Source organism: Peromyscus californicus, unplaced genomic scaffold (genome assembly GCF_007827085.1).
Source record: "Peromyscus californicus insignis strain IS unplaced genomic scaffold, ASM782708v3 Scaffold_24__1_contigs__length_46423439, whole genome shotgun sequence".
In the NCBI taxonomy this organism is placed as follows: Eukaryota; Metazoa; Chordata; class Mammalia; order Rodentia; family Cricetidae; genus Peromyscus; species Peromyscus californicus.
The window spans coordinates 16,598,545-16,612,933 of record NW_026294535.1 but is presented as its reverse complement, the minus strand read 5'-3'; positions in this window follow the sequence as shown (position 1 = coordinate 16,612,933).

Below are 14,389 nucleotides of genomic sequence, written 5' to 3'. Positions count from 1 at the left end.
TGGACCAAGGGCAACAAGAAGCCTTCCCCATGTACCATGTAAGAATATCAAAAATCCAAGTCATTTGTTGATGGTACCATCCTATTATTAGATTTGATAACCATGTGTGATAATTCATCTACAGAAACCTCACTTTTAATTTTTAAGCATCAGTATCTTTGTTAAGTTGTATCTTAACCACTTTTCTTATAAATAAGTACTATGGTATACTTCTGCTATGATACATTCCAGCATCTTTAGGAATTCAGATCCTCTAGGACAGGAGTGTCAGAGAGAGACAACAGCAAGCAATAACTTCAATCTGTGAAGTAATGGATTAAAATAGTTTAGAATATGATTCCTAATCCTACATGGACTCTGCTGTACTTCCACCATTCTCTTTAACATATTTTTTAAAGTTTTAGTTCAATCCTTTCTTTGTTTCTTCATCCTCTACACTCAAGAGATACAACTTACTGTGTTTAGTTTTCTTTACTGTGAATACCCAAATAAAAATTCCCAAACATGGAGAACTGAGGACTTTGGGATGCTTTCCCTTTGCTGTTGTTCTGCATTCTTCTCTGTGTGGTTTCTTTCGGGGTTTTCTGTGATGATCTTCTGTCTGACTGTTAGGCTGAAAATCCAAAATTAGGTGGTCAGTTTGGGGGTGGGTGACTCTAAGAGACTAGGGACAAAAAGTGCTGGGTCTGTGGGCTGTGTACAGGCCAAGTGTTGACACCATAGTGATGAGTTGTTTGCATGAGATACTTGGGGGTTTCCTGCTATGACTGAGCATCAGTATGTGAATGAGGCAATCCACCATCACAGCTGACACACACATAAACACTTTGATATTTGAATGTGGCTGAATGTCTAGAAAGGCAAATGTCTGCAGAAAATGCAGCTCACTGAATTTTTCTTTCACTTAAAATATTTTTATTAATTATTTGAGAATTTTATGCATTGTGGTTTGAACATTTTCATCCTCCTCCCCAATATCACCCCAGATCCCTTCCCCATTCTACACCCTCCAACTTTGTGTCTTCATTTTTTTAAACCCATGTAATACCACAAATTCTGTCAGTGACCAGCCACATGAGTGTGATAGACCTGTGTCTGCACATTTAAAGCAAACTAACTCTTCACCTCTCAGTAGCTATCAATTACCAGTGGCTCCTCATTTAGGAGTAGGACTTCACTCCACATTGGGATTTCGTATGACTTGAGATTTCTTAGGTTTGTGGATGCTTTCACAAGCACTGTGAGTTCATATGTGCACCACCTGCTTTTGTGCGGGGAAACACTGTTTTCCTGTAGTCATCCACCATCTCTGACTCACACAGTCTTTCTACCCCCTCTTATACAGTGATCCCTGAGCTTTGGGAGGAAGAGTGTGTTATATAGCAATCTTAGTTATGACTGAGCTCTCTTCAGTCACTTATTGTCCATCCCTTGATCATTTTTGGGTCTTTGCCAATCATCATCTGGTGCAAAAAGAAGTTTCTCTGATAAGGTTTATTAGACTATGGGTATGATGAGAAGTCTTTGTCAGGTTAATAGTATGTCTCACTAGAAAAGCAATTAATAGTAGTGGATTCTCGGCTGTGACCTGTCTTGGTACAGGTTCTTGGCCCTGATAATGGTACCAGGTATGGATTCCATCTTGGGGACTGGGCCTTAAATACAATCTGATGACATTCATGTTGCTGATGCACTAGTGGGCATATATTCATAGATGAATAAGGTCAATGGTTACTTTCCTACACTGATAAAATGCTTAACACCTTCAAGCTCTATGAAAAGCAGCCAGTAGAGGTAAAGCTTTTAGGTTCATATCAGCTCCATTTCTCCATGTTCTATGATCCAAGTATTCGATGGCTTCAGCAGTAATGTCTTAGCGTCAATTTCTTGAGGGTAAACAAAAGCCATGACCATAGCCTGTAATAGCTGAGGGTTTATGGGACCCCACTGGCTGGTAACTCCAATAGAGGTAGATGTAGCCTATTACTAACACTGGGCTTTTTTATTTGTTAGTCTACAGTGTTTAATAGGGGCATTGTTCACCCATTATAGGGGAACTACATTTAAGGTCATTTTATATATGTATATGTTCGTATTTTAGGAAGCTTCTACAATAGTAGTTTTTTATGTGGATTTTAAAAGGTCTTTAGGGTTAGTGTTAGTTATCTCTCCCTGTATTCCCTCTTATACTCTTCCCTCCCAACTCCCACCACATTTTCTGTTCCTTCCCTTGATAATCCTACCTCCCCATTGCCCCTTCTAATTTCTGGCCTCTGTAGGTATGTGAAATGAGTGAAACATCTAAAGATCAAAAACTAATATCTATAAATGAGAGAAAACTTGCAGCATTTGTCTTTCTGGGTCTGAGTTACTTTTCTTATATTGATTGTTCCCAGTTCTATCCATTTACCTGAAAATTTCTTAATTTCATTTTCTCAGTAACTGAATAATATTCTACTTTGTAAATGCACCATAATTTTATTATCCATTTATCAGTTGATGGACATCTGGGGCATCTCCACCACTTGCCTATTGTTAATAAAGCAGCAATGAACATGTGCAACAAGTATCTCTGTAGGAGGATTTAGTCTTTTGGATATTTTTCCAAGAGTGCTATATGTGGGATGTTTCCATTTCGATGTACAGGATACTAAAGAGTCACCAGAAACTAATTCATTTCTTATATGTTAGCCAGCAAACCATTAGATCAATCTGTATAACTACAACATCTTTTTCCTTAGATTTGTTTTATTTCTCTCTATATATAATAAACATTATATGCAATTAATAAATTAATCAATAAAATTAATAAAGTAATCAATTTTAGAGAAAATTTCAAGTTAGTGGCTAGTTATTATTTAGATATTAACTATACTAAAGAAATAATGGATGTTAAAAGCTTGGTCCCCAAATAATGTGGCCGTTAAGAGGGGAATGGGTCAGTAGACTCTAACTACGAATGAATGAGTTCACTGGTAAGTTCAATTTGGATGAGCCCTTCTTCAAAGGTGGAATCCAGAAAAAGGTGGGATCTTGAAGGAAAAGAGTCAATGAGAGCATCCCCTTGAAGGTGTGTACCCTGTTCCTTTTCTCCTTCTCACTTTGCTTCCCTGGCTGCAATGAAGTAAGCAGCCCTTTGTTACAACTTCCAGCTTTCATCATGTTCTGCCTTACTGTAAGACCATAGCGATGGAGCCAGCCATCTGTAGGATGAAACCTGTGAAACCGTGAGCTGAAGTAAATCTTTTTCTTTTAAAATCGTTTCTGTCAGGAGTTTTACTATAGTAATGAGAATCTGACGATGACAACTCTACCTCCATTATCTTCATAGTGTTCTGGGCAGGACAGCATTTGTCATGGAAATTCCTCCAGGATATTAGTCAATCTGGGATTTGAGGTTAAAGACACAGAACATTTTGATGGTAGAAATTTGCAGTTCCATAAGTGAGCAAAGTCCTACGTTTTCTCTGTACATACATACCAGTCATCCTGTTCATAAAACAGAAACATGCTGAATTTTGACTGAACGCTTTGTTTTACTGGGGAAGAAAAAGTACAGCATACCCACTGTGGAAATCATTGATGGATTCTTATCATTCCAGATGAGATAAATTTTGTTACCTTTATTCATTTTAACTTATTCACGTGTGTATATTTGCTTGTGTCAGTTCCTCTCTTGCTTCATATGGCTTCTAGAGGTCAAATTTAGGTTTTCCATCTTGGTGGCAAGTGTCTTTAATTGTTGACTCATCACACAGATCACAAATTTTAGTACTTTTATAAATGTTTTCATCTACTCTCTTTAGTTTGTTCTTTTGTACAGATTATACATGGAATGTATGCAATTTTCTCTTTTTGATTTCAGTATTGCATTAGTGCATTATGTATTTATTTCAGAAAAGCCAGGAGAGTTAAGTAGAAAGGAAGGCAGAAATGCTATTTAATTTTTCTGTTTGCCCAAAGTATTTTCCTAAAATATCTTCCTCAGATATTTGAAAAGTAACCTGAAAAAAACTGTTACTTAATTTCTTGTCAGTTTACATGTATTTGCCTTGAACCTAAGGGTATTTTTTTCTGTAATAACAATTCTGAACTTATTGCTATTTTAAGAGATCAACAGAATTTTTGATGTGGTTGAGGAAGCATTTCATTTAAATTGAAGCTTTATGATCAGAAATGGCTCATCATTGCATTATTGTAAGACACTTTTTATGAGTAACACATTATGATAGACAGTGCCTTCCTTCTCTCTCTCTCTCTCTCTCTCTCTCTCTCTCTCTCTCTCTCTCTCTCTCTCTCACTCACTCACTCTCTCTCTCTCTTTGTGTGCGTGTGTGTGTGTGTGTGTGTGTGTGTGTGTGTGTGTGTGTGTCTCCCAAAGGTTGCAAAGGAAAGGAAAGAGTGTGTGTGTGTGTGTGTCCCCCAAAGGCGGCAAAGGAAATAGAGGCGGGTTAGTGCTGGAGAGGAAAAATGGGAAGGCTACATCAATTTAAGATTCAGAGAAAACAAAAGAACTTAAGCTTGATGATTAAAATCTAAGACCAGAACCTGGCAATTATGAGCTGGAAGATATTCATGCAATTTATGAGTAACTCTATTTTTGGCTGAAAACATAGTCAAAGGAGTCACTCACTGCTTGAAATGAAGCCCAAGTATATTGGCACAATCACAAACAAACAACATCTCCCCAGTGCTTCCCGCAGCTCTTTATTACTGAAAGGAATATAAGTGGAAAAATCTTCCTCACTTGGGGCTTCAATGATAGCCACCTACAGGCATTTTTCTCTTTTAGTGTGAGAAAGAAGGAACCATAATCCTTTAAATAGTTTTCTTCTTCTAAGATTTATGTTAGAACAGCATAGTAAGTTATGGTTTTCAAATGAATTTACTCTTTCTAACCTGTGCTCAAACTAAATTTACTTGCAAATGCTTTTATGAAGGTCACAAGGAAGCTATTCTAATTCTGCAGCTCTGTTCAATGCAGCAAGAACCTGTCTGAGTCGAACCATCATATCCTGGGTCCCTGCTAAGTATCGCTCTGCAGTGTGGAATAATCAAACCTTCTGGTGAAATCAGTTCCCTCATCAATCCTTGAGCATGATTGATGCTGATGTGCTGATGTGAAGAAGTTTTGTTCCAGGAGTCTCAGGGGGCTGTGGCATGTTTATTTTGAAAGGTAAGGTCACCCTTGTTACACAGGAGCCTGACATCCAGCATAATGAGTGTCTGGGGCATAAAACTGATACTTGAGTTAATAAGTGAATGAATCTATGCAAGAATGATTGGGTTAATAAAATGGGTGTGTTGTAGGAAGGTACACTTAATCCCTGTCATCCGACTTAAGAATGGGTACCCTGTTATGAGAGTTAATTTTGAATAAGAAAATCCAGAGCAGTTTTGCAAATATGCAGCTCAACTGTCATTTCCCTGAAACACAGTTAATCTGTTTCAGCAGTCTCTTCCTGGGCAAAGCAATCTTAAAATAACATTTCTCCAGTCAGCTACCACTAATCGATTACATTGGTAAAAGAAAAGTGAGTGCTTATTTTCTAAGTTTTAAACGCGCTTGTAAAATCAAAATTCTATTAACAAAGAAAAATAAATAAGTAAAAAATTGACTCCTATTTCCCTCATGTCTTTAGCCATGCATTCTGTTCTAACTGTGCATTTACTCATCATTCACCTCAGTTGTCAATAGATACCAGAGAGTTCCACTAAGGTTCATGGTTGTGTAGAAATAATTATGCGGCAAATGTAATGTGAGAATCTGTTAGCTCTGTCCTCGGCAACCACAAGGGAATCTAGTGAGGATCTTAGAAGAATACTAGTTCAGGTCCTGTTGGTGTGGGGTTAGAATAAACCTCTCCATTTCTGACTGGATGACACTAATTTTGTTGCTTTGCTCCTTGACCCTTACGACAAAAAATGAGTTCTGAGAATCACCAGTTAATTCTCAATCAGTCTCACATTGAAGTATTTGGAGAACATGAAAGACTATTGAGGTGTTGAGGTTGGAGTCATTCCTGAGAGATCTCTGGCTCATTTTGACTGGGGTATGGCTTGGGAATTACATCGGGAAGCTTCCACTGGTAATTTTGTAACATGAAGGCAAAGTTGTAAGTTGATAATACTGTAACCTCACTTCAGGACCCTTGTCCTCACTGGCCTCCCTGTTTTGTGTTTCATTCCTTCTCAGCTTCATTTTATTCCTTATGATTTTCATCTACTAGTTACTGCTTATTATGGCTTTCTAATTTCTTCAGGGCTCAGTCTCATTTTTGCTTTGTGATATGTTGGTCTGTCTTGTTTGTTTTCTCTCTGCATCCCTGACTCCAGAATAGGAATTCTTGGCTCACATTTCTCACCATAGAAAATGATAAATACTTGGACTTTATCACTTCTGAATTGGTAAGACATGAAAGACCTTTCTGAACCTTGGGAGCTCACAATTGCAGCTGAGATTAAAATGATTCTCATTACTGTTTAATATTCATGGCTGACAGATGTTAGACAAATAAAAGGTTGTGTAGGTCGATAACCTCATGTCAAATATATCCACAAGTGATCCTGGTGAGAAAAATCCTTCACTAGTCCATTTTCATTGAATGAAATTCAGCATGAGACCTGATTCTAGCCAAGTCAATGGCAAAGGTGATTGGCTGTACGTCCATGCTTATATATAGTCCTGTTGTGAGTTGCCAGTGAAGTGGTCCACATTGCAAGGACTTATAGGCAGCCTCTGAGGGTGGATGTTAGCCAACTGCCAGTTGGAGCTCGGTTCCCCGTCACATAGTCATGACAACCAGCATGAGCTTTAAGCAGATTTTTCTGTGGTTAAGCCTGCAGATGAGAATGCTTTCCAAGCCACTATCATTATTTCCTTTTAACTATGGCGAGATCATGAGCAGAGGACTTAACTAAACATTGACAAAATGCTGCATTTATGGAATTTGTGAAATGATGTTTTTATGCCATAATTTGCTATACACTAATAGAAAAGTAATATAATACTCATTAATAAGGGAATATCCCTACTTATCTGACTAACCAAAAATATACTGAAAATGAATTTTTTTCAGGAATGGACATAAAATTCTGGATCATAACTTTGAGTTCCTTTTCTTCTAATTAAATAAATCAAAAAATATATGCTACAGTGGTTTGAAAGAAAATGGCCCCCAAAGAAAGTGGCACTATTAAAGGATAACCAGACTACAACTCATAGTGCCAGAGAAGATAGCTAACAAGGAGGACCCTAAGAGGGACACATAGATTGCCCAGTAAAGGAGAAATAAATGAGACCCATAGGAGCAAACTGAGGGTGAGGGAGGTAATACAGGACAAGAGATGGGGGATGAGAGCATAAGGGAATGGGAGGTTTGAGCTGGAACAGAGACAGAGTGGGAGAACAAGGAAAGAGATACCATGATAAATGAAGACATGAGATCAAGGAGAAACAGGGTGCTAGGGAAGTTTCCAGGAATCCACAAGCATGACCCCACCTTAGACTACTAGCAATAGTTGAGAGGGTGCCTGAACTGGCTTACTCTGGTAATCAGATTAGTGAATAGCCTAACTGTCATCATAGAGATGTCATCCAATAACTGATGGAAGCAGATGCAAAGATCCATGGCCAGGTGCCAGGCCAAGCTCCAGTAGTCTAATATTTGAGAGGAGGAATTCTATGGTCAAGCAACACTGAGTACATTCAGAAAATGTACAGAGATGGCCAGCCAAACTAGTGGAAACCCATGAACTCTGGATGAATAGCTGTGGAGCCCCCACGGGACTGGAGTAGGACTTCTGGATAGGTGAGACAGCTGTTTAGTTTGAACTGTTTAGAGGGCCCCCAGGCAGTGGTATTGGGATCCACCCCTGGTGCTTGAGCTGACTTTTTGGAGACCAGTGCCTTTGGTGGGACACCTTGCTCAGCCTTGGTGCAGGGGAGAGGGGCTTGGACCTGTCTCAACTGAATGTACTGGCCTGTGCTGATTCCCCATGGGAGACCTTGCCTTGGAGGAGGTGGGAATGGGGGGGTGGGTTGGGGAGGAAGGCTAGGGGTAGGAGGAGGGAGGAGAGGCAGATCTGTGGCTGGTATGTAAAATGGATAGAAAATTTCTTAATATTAATTTAAAAAAAGAAAGTGGCACTATTATAGGCGTGACTTTGTTTGAGTAGGTGTAGCTTGTTAGAGGAAGTATGCCACTGTGGGGGTAGACTTTGACATCTTCTATGCTCAAGATACCGCCCAGTGTCTTAGACTACTTCCTGTAGCCTGTGAGTCAAGATGTAAGAACTCTAAGCTTTTTCTCCAGCATCATGTCTGTCTGGACTTTGCCATACTCCCAGTCACCATGCTCCCCACCGTGATGATAATGGACTAAATCTCTGAACTGTAAGCCAGCCCTAATTAAATGTTTCCTTTATAAGAATTTCCGTGGTCAGTTCAGGCTTTCTCTCGACCATTGCCAGTAGTCTATTGTGGAGGTATCTTTGTGGATTTCTGGTGACCTCTCTAGCACTTTGCTTCTTCCTACTCCATGGGGTCTTCATTTATCATGGTCTCCCTTTCCTTGTTCTCCCTCTCTGTTCTTGATCCAGCTGGGATCTCCCGCTCCCCTAAGCTCTCTTTCCCTCAAACCTTGCCCTTCACTACCCCCACTCACGTCCAAGTTGTTTATGTAGATCTCATCCATTTCTCTGTCATTGGGCAATCCCTGTGTCTTTCTTGGGGTCCTCTTTACTAAGTAGCCTCCCTGGAGTTGTGAGTACCAGTCTAGTCATCCTTTTTTTTTTTTTTTAATATCTAGTATCCACCTATGAGTGAGTACATACCATGTTTGTCTTTCTGAGTCTGGGTTACCTCACTCAGGATGATTTATTTCTAGATCCATCCATTTGCCTGCAGACCTTATGATGTCATTGTTTTTCTCTGCTGAGTAGTGCTCCATTGTATATATGTACCACATTTTATTTATCCATTCTTCAGTTTAAGGACATCTAGGTTGTTTATGCTGCTATGAACATAGCTGAGCATGTGCCCTTGTGGTATGATTGAGTATTCCTTGGGTATATGCCCAAGAGTGGTATAGCTGGGTCTTGGGTGAGATTGATTCCCAATTTTCTAAGACAGTGCCATATTGATTTCCAAAGTGGCTGTATAGGCTTGCATTCCCACCAACAGTGGAGGAGAGTTCCCCTTGCTCCACATCCTCTCCAGCATAAGCTTTTAGTGTTTTTGATCTTAGTCATTCTGACAGGTGTAAGGTGGTATCTCAGAATCATTTTGATTTGCATTTCTCTGATGATTAGGGATATTGAGCAATTCCTTAAATGTCTTTCAGCCGTTTGAGCTTCTTCTGTTGAGAATTTTCTGTTTAGCTCTATAGCTCATTTCTTAATTGGACTGTTGGGCATTTTGATGTATAAGTTCTTCACATATTCTGGATATCAGCCCTCTCTCAGATGTGGGGTTGGTGAAGATCTTTACAAAGATACCTACACAATAGACTACTGGCAATGGTTGAGAGAAAGCCCGAACTGACCTACTCAGGTGATCGGATGGCCCAACACCCTAACTGTCGTGATAGAACTCTCATCCAATAACTGATGGAAGTGGATGCAGAGATCCACAGCCAGGCCCCGGGTGGAGCTCCAGGAGTCCAATCAGTGAGAGAGAGGAGGGATTATATGAATGAGAGATGTTGAGATCATGATTGGAAAAATCACAGGGACAAATAGCCAAACTAGTGGAAATGCATGAACTATGAACCAATAGCTGAGGATCCCCCATGGAACTGGATTAGGCCCTCTGGATAAGTAAGACAGTCAATTAGCTTGAGCTGTTTGGGAGGCCCCCAGGCAGTGGGACCGGGACCTGTCCTTAGTGCATGAGCTAGCTGTTTGTAGCCTGGGGCCTATGCTGGGACACTTGGCTCAGCCTGGGTGAAGGGAGGAGGGGACTGGACCTGCCTTTACTGACTCTACCAGGCTGAGCTGAATCTCCAGGGGAGTTCTTGCCCTGGAGGAGATGGGAATGGGGGGTGGATTAGAGGGAGGGCCGGGGGGGGGGGAAGGGAGGAGGGAGGACAGGGGAATCTGGCTGATATGCAAAATTAAATTAATTATAAAAATTAAAAAGAAAGGAGTTTCTGTGGTCATAGTATCTCTTCACAGTAATAGAAACCCTAACTAAGACATATATACTAAGCATGAAGGTACTCATATAAGATGCAATGCCACTTTGTCCATAATTAAGATTTCAGCAGTTTCAGCTAGTTGTGATGAAAGATGATCATACGATCTTAAAAGGGAAAATTCGAGAGCAAACAACCCACAAATTTTAAACTGGGCACTCTTACATGTACTGTTGAAGTCTTCCCGTCCCCTCTGTCCTAGTTGGGCAGGTCTCACCCCTTGGTTCACTGTGCCAACGCTGTGTATACCACCTAACCATGAATTACTTGATAGGGAGCTCAGTTATTGGATTAACTGTCACCGAATCAAAATGCTTCCTTTTCAATAACCAATATCTCGCTTTCTCCTTGTCCCACAGCGCATGAGTATTTATGTTGACAGTACCACAAATAATAGGTTTAATGTTACTTTCTTTTAAGTTAAAATGCAAAAGTACAATTAGATGTTGAGAGAGGATGAGCACGTAAAACCTTTATTACTGCTTATTGTTATAATTACTTCATTATATTATTAGTTAATACAGCAAATCTTGTTCCAAATTTATAAGACCTTCTTTCTCATAGGCATGCATATGTAGGAAAAATCATGGTGTACAAAGGGCTTAACATTCCCTGAGGTTTTAGTCATATACTAGAAATCTTAGGATGCGTCCTATGTGGGTGAGGGGATAGTATTATATAAACACAAATAACCACATGCTATTATGTCTTCTTTAGGTATTTTATGTGTTCTTGAAAGTAAAATGAAAATTATATTTTGTGAATTTGTTCTTTCTCAAAACTTAGTCGTGATTGAACATTGTATTTCTGAAAAAAAAAACTCACCAAATTAAAAAGTATAATGGAAAATACATGTTCTTCATGTCGTTGACAAAGAAAACAAAGGAATAACTCCCTATACACAAAGAAACTCTAGAAACTCAAACTTCAACTTAAGTAAGCAAAAAGATATCATGCGAAATGGATGAAAAGGAACCTCACTGACTTTTTAGCAAACTTTAAAATTAAAAGCAGTGTTCATTTTATTCTTAAAAATGTAACACATTTTTCATAGCTGTCAGAAAAATACCAATAAAAGGTTACTTTCTCTATAGTTTGGATAAGCAAACATATTTCTGCCTTGGCTGTCTTATGTTCTGTCCCTATCTTATATTAAGTCCTCATTAAGGGTGGGGTGTGCAAGACATTTTAGGTTTGAGGATGATTAGGAAAAAAGTTTTCCCTTAAAGAGCCCAGCATGAAGCTCACGCTTTCTTCCATGTAACCATCCTTCACTTCCATGTAGACTTCTTTTACTTCCATGTGGACATCATTCACTTCCATGTGGACATCATTCACTTCCATGTAGATATCAGTCACAGTGACAATTAAAAGTCATCCTCACAGGAACTTCATTTACAAGGTTGTGAAGAGTGGAGAGCACTTGCTGGATTGGCATTCCATATGATGCTTCATACTCAGGTGAAAAATGCACTGTGTTTTCATTATGGACATAAAATGCTTTAAAAATACATAAAAATAATAATAACATGATTTTCTTTTTCCTCCTCCAGTGGCAAGAAAATCACATCTCTCCTATTCCCTTTTTAATTCTTAAATATCAAATATCACAAGATGCAGGAAGTTTGTGTAAAATGAAACTCACCAAGCAGATTAGCACTCCCACATTTATTTGACTGTCACATTCTGGGACAAGAACATAATTTATTTAGATTTAGATAGAATATCATTTGAGCTATCATCATGTAACTTCTGTGAAGACATTGGAGAGTCATTTAATTCCTCTGACAATGAGTTGTTTTTTTTTTTAATCTACTGAATGTACACTTTCCACAATAGCTGAAAAATAAAATGAGATCATTCAATCACCTGGCCAAGGGGTACCAGTGTAATGCTAAAGATAATGTATGAGGGTGTGAAAATAGTGCATATTATTTCTTCATATCATCTTCTGCAATAAATGAAATTTTAGTTGGTTACATGGCCAACCAGTTAAGAGTGTATTGTAGGTTCCTACACAATTGGCTGTGGTCCTGTAACTAAGTTCTACAAAATAAGACATGAACAGAAGTTACTTATAAATTTAGATGATCTCTTAAAGGGAAAGTGATTTTCCCTCTCTAGTTTCACAGGCTGATTACTAATAAACCATATTTAATTTGGAAGTAGCCTCTTAGGGTGGCAGAGAAACATAAGTGAATAGAGTTTAGATCTCTCTCACATAACACCATCACTGTGCCAAATTAGTAAGATAGTACATACTTGGGTTTTCAGAGGTAAATGATTATCACTGAGGCAAGGAAAATCTACTCTTTTGTGGTAAAGGGGGCCTACCTGGAATCTTCATTCATACATTAATCTAACCAGCATTTCCCTATAAATGTCACACCCATGTCTGTGATAACTAAATGCACAAATTCACGTCAATCCTTATAAACAAAACTTGTATTCATACACTTGCCATATCTACTTACATAATTTTAAGACCTGATGCTTTTAAGATCTATCTTTTCCTCTCTTGAGTATTTCACAAAGTTCTACAAATTTTGCCATGGTGCTAGTAAACTAACCAAGGTTCTTCATGCAAACTGGTGTTTGACATATGTTCTGAGACACAGCTCTTCTCTATTTCTGTTTAAAGTTACACTCTGAGGAATAGAAGCCTCCTTGCTTAATTGTACTTGTACATGATTATCTTTTTAAAAAACGGTGAGATGTGCCTCATTTTGTGTCTCATGCTTTGCTGAGGGATCAGAGCTTCATTACTTTGATTCCGTGTTAACCTCAAATGAAGAACTGGGCTGGATAAGGGTTTTTGAGTTCATGACTTTCAGAGTTATATAGTATTAACTTAGATATATCTGACTTGTTAGTGTGAGTGAATCTTTGACATCACAGTTGTACTTAAAATTAAACTTCTAGAGCTTTCTGGTATGCGAGCTCATTTGATCTGTTTAGAATGATTGATTACCAATACCATTTGCTGATAAATATTTTTAAAAATTATTTGAGAGTCCACAAACTGCTGGCTTCCTAGGACCTATTCCTCATACTGGGTTGCCTTGCTCAGCCTCAATACAAGGGGAGGAGCTTAGTCCTACCTCAACTTGATGTGCCATGCTTTGTTTACACCCATGGGAGGCCTGTCCCTTTCTGAACAGAGACAGAAGAGTGGATTGGAGGGGGGAATGGGAGAAGAGGGAGGAGGGAAACAGCAGTTGGGATGTAAAAATCAATGAATAAATTTAATAAAAAAATTCAAATCCAATGATGGTAAAACTAAAGTAGAGATCTGGACAGTTTCATATAAGGTAAGCATAAGATTTTGTGCTTCCATGGAGAAACAGAATTTAGTTCCAACTGGCCAGATCTAAGTTTCATAATATGTAACACTATGGAAAATTTGCTCAAGATCTCCCTATTACTACAATCTTTGTATGTCTCTTCTTTGAACACCTTTAGTTCACGTTTTAATACAGGAATAATAGATTACATTTTACTCTCAAATGTTTCTCTACTCCAACACAGAATGCGAAGTTTCAAAAAAAAAATCTGAGAATTTCTTGAAATTACTGTTGCATCGACATTTGGATTCCTAAATAAGTATTGGTTCAAATGCAAGTTAATATAAAATGGAAACGTTCTAATGTAGAATAATCTGACATTTCTTACTGTGGAGTCATGTGAAAGAGATCAGGAGTTTTGCATGTAACTTAAAATAGAATTCCACAGCAAGATATTTGAGAAATGCCGTTATAGTTTCCTTTTTGTTTTGCAAAACTGGAGGAGAGTAATTAATTGAAGGAGAACAACTTACGAAATAAGAACAGAACAGATAAATGAGTTTCATACATGCACACAGAGTCAAAGATCAGTACCCAGCAGCTTTAGTCCTCTTGGGGACAATCTCATTTTCAATATAATATTTGCTGATTATAAGACACAAGTAAACCCAATTGTGGAATCACTCTTATAGAGTTTTTAACTCTCTATCTCTTTCATGTAGAAAAAGGACAAGCAACATTGGCAATATAAATAATGGGATATGTGCTACTAAGGTTTTTGATAATGTAAGTTTGGGAGTATATTTTGTTTTAGCCATGCAATAAGCTGTTTGATTGAAGAAAAGGGGTCTAGCTATGTTTGACCCACAGATTTGTATCCCATGCACTTAAGTACAAACCTGGAAACCA